The 3,298-nt window shown below is 42.5% G+C and overlaps 1 pseudogene; it reads left to right on the forward strand.

The window, feature by feature from the left end:
- The first annotated feature begins 548 nt into the window (after positions 1 to 548).
- LOC148010824 (protein WALLS ARE THIN 1 pseudogene) lies at positions 549 to 2,218 on the forward strand (annotated as a pseudogene).
- Positions 2,219 to 3,298: the final 1,080 nt, after the last annotated feature.

The following is a 3,298-nucleotide window of genomic DNA, read 5'->3' on the forward strand; positions in this document are numbered from 1 at the left end:
CCTCGCGTATGAACGATTGCACACACAACAACACACACTCACGAGCACAAACACACCGTGCATGAGAACAGGCACTAGCATGAACATTCAAAAATTTTCCAACACAAACCCGCACGTGAATGGCCACAACATATTTGGTACATGAGGCATTCGTGTGATGGAGAGAGCATTTGCACGGGGGAAGGATAAAATTGCACTTCACATAAAATTGCACTCCCTCCTCAGGGGTAGTGAAGACAATGGTCCCATTTCCCATTTGGCAACGAATTTGACAGTGATCTCATCTGCATCTTTGGGGTTTTGCCACTTCTAAGGGCAATGAAAATGTAACTGATGGATTGAACACCAGCCAACCTGCAAGGAAAACAAGGATATGTTGGTCTCCTGAAGACCCTGTCAATCTGTCCACTTGCAAGCTTCTCCCTGAAATGATGATGGATAGTGGGCAGCAGCAAAGGCTTTCTCAAGCTGACATTTTGAACACAGCTGAATTCCCAGACTTGGAAATTCCCTCTCAGAACTAGCACGTAATTTCTATGTATTTTGACATGGTAGGTGCACATGGCAAAAGCAGTTATTCTGAAACTAATGGTGTAATTGTTCATTGTCCTAGAAATGTTGCTGCTAATGAGGATGGAAATGTTCTGTAAAGTGATGTCTCAAATGGGCCATCCTTTTTGCAAGTGAAAGCCTCTTCAGCTGTTACAGTGGCTATCCTCCTGTTGGATCAGTGAAGTACCCTCCTTAGTTTAAACCAGGCACAACTGTTGGTAATGCCCCTCATGCAGTGGTGACCAACTGTAACTGCAGGGAGTGCTTCAAGCTATGATGATATGGTTGGCATCTTTGTCTTCACAATGTCCTCAGAGAGGCTGGATGAGAAATTAAACTTAGTGATGAGTTTGTGGTAGTAGAATTGTGCATGGTTAGCGAGCAATTCCAACAAACCATGAATTCTGAAATGGCTACTGATGAATTCGTTGCATGTTGCAGAGATTGTTGCTGGGTGCTGATGTTAATGGCACAGTGGAGCTTGTGCCTATTTTTACTTTGGCACCTCTGGATCTTGTACCAGATCTTCCCACTGTACCGGAGCACTGTTGTTGCCAACAGGCCGGAGCCTCTACCCGCCCATTGATCTCCAGAGCAGCTGGACACATGGGCATTGGTTGGCCACTTCTTCCTTTTGGGCCTCATAGGAGTATTCCTCAGTCAGGCGTTCTTCTTAAAAGGCATGTCCTACACCTCCCCAACCTTTACAGCCGCGATCCAGAACTCGATCCCTACAATCACATTCATAATTGCAGCTGCATTTGGCCAAGAGAAGGTGCATATCAAGAGGTTGGATGGGCGGACCAAGGTATTGGGCACTGTTCTGTGTGTGATTGGGGCCACTGTCATGGTGTTTTACAAAGGACCAGCAGTCATCAAAGTGGAGCAGGATAGCACTCAGAATGATCCAAGCTCGTCAGCCATGAAGAGCTTTTGGGAGATGGCCCTAGGTAGCCATGGCATTTTCTCAATCCAAGAGGGGGGGGCTTGATGGGAATGAAGAGCTGGCAGCTGGGGGCATTTTACCTTGTTGGCATGTGCATTGCCTTCTCATTCTGTCTTGTCATCCAGAGCCCTGTGATCAAGCAATACCCAGCGAGGCTGTCAGTGTGACTGTGTTCACAAGTCTGTGGGAGATGCTACAACTCCTGGTGTTGGCTCTATTTGAGGAGAGAGATCCATCGAAATGGGTTCTCACCTGGGGCTCTGAGCTGTTCAGCGTTCTGTATGCTGGGCTTGTGGTGTCTGGTCTGGTCTTCTCCATCCAAATGTGGTGTGTGCAGAAAGGAGGTTGGATGGATTCTTGATCTAAAGCAAAAGCTTAGATCTATAGCATACACCATCATGGCTTGCGGTTGATTGGATCATGTTCTGTGTGTCCATGAATTTCAACTATACAGCCATAGAATTGCACTTGAAGCTTGCTCATAGCTATAGAACTTTACTGCAAAATTGGGTATAATTCGAGCACAATTTGTTCCATTGCCTTTGAAGAATCTAGCAATGCCTTCGTTTTGCAGATTTTCGCCATAGCTGCGAGCTTCTTTCACCCCCTCTTTCGCCCTCTTCTCTTATCCTCTCTTATACACCTTCTCTTCCCGTTCTTCTTTGTGTTGTTCTCTGTGTTGTTGTCAAGGAAGAGTGCTATCAATAGGCATCAAAAGGGCTTGAAAATGAAGGAAATGGCATTGTTGAGAGAAGAAGAATTTATTGCAAAGTTCCTTTTACCATTGAATAATTAGAAATTCTAATTTTTGCCAAAGCCACTTTATGCAAGAAATTTATCACACCCAATAAGAAATTTGTAGCTTTGAGAAAATTTGTAGATATTAAAAACATGTTGAATTCCATTATTCCAAATTCTCTTTGGATTTTTCATACTTTGTATGCACTGACAAGTGTCTCAAGTTGTATCTTGATTATGCATATGCAATTAACACAATATCATTGTTAAACTAGTGTATCGATGGATGTGAGTTATTATCTACAAAAAGTTCTTATGGGAATCAAGTTCACCTAGGAAAGGTCCACTATAAAAGATATCTTAGTGAATGTCTCTACGAGAGGTTCAAAACCTAGATATTTTTAGGAAACCATAGACAAAAACATATGAATACAATGTGGAAATGTTGGGAAGAATGGTATGTGGTGCGCAGATTGGATGTTGTATGCTTGCGTAGTGAACTTCGAAAGGTCCCCAAGAACAAAAGAACTCTACTTTTTGCACAAAACTCAAGGTAGAAAGTATGCACGACATGAACAAGAGACCAATTGGGTGCAATCACCCCCCATGCCTTGTGTGAGCGCTCCACAAAGCATGTATTTTTATGTATTAATCATCTTCAAGCTCAAATAATAGCCCAAATTAAAAAATAGCACGCTTTTGGCTTTTGAGTTTGCTTTAGCACAAAATAGAAATAAAGCTAATGGGCGGGCGCCCAAAGAGTCAGGCATACCCTATAAAATGTCCAAATACAAATATCATAATCATGTGCCCATGCGCATATAAAATAATAAATAAATATCCAATGCCTTAATAAATAGGCATGACAAAATATAGGCGCCATGCCTAAGGTATGCGCCCATCGAAATATAAGTGATAACTCGAATACATGCTATCCTCCAATGCTTTCCTCTGCCCCACTGCTGCTATCTCTACACATCAACTGAAGCATTCACAATCGTTAGTAAAATAATACAATTAAATTGACAAAAGTGAATACCTAGCAGTCTTCAGCTACATAAA

Source organism: Lygodium microphyllum, chromosome 29 (genome assembly GCF_053477565.2).
Source record: "Lygodium microphyllum isolate KBCC chromosome 29, Lygodium_microphyllum_v1.1.10, whole genome shotgun sequence".
Taxonomy (NCBI): Eukaryota; Viridiplantae; Streptophyta; class Polypodiopsida; order Schizaeales; family Lygodiaceae; genus Lygodium; species Lygodium microphyllum.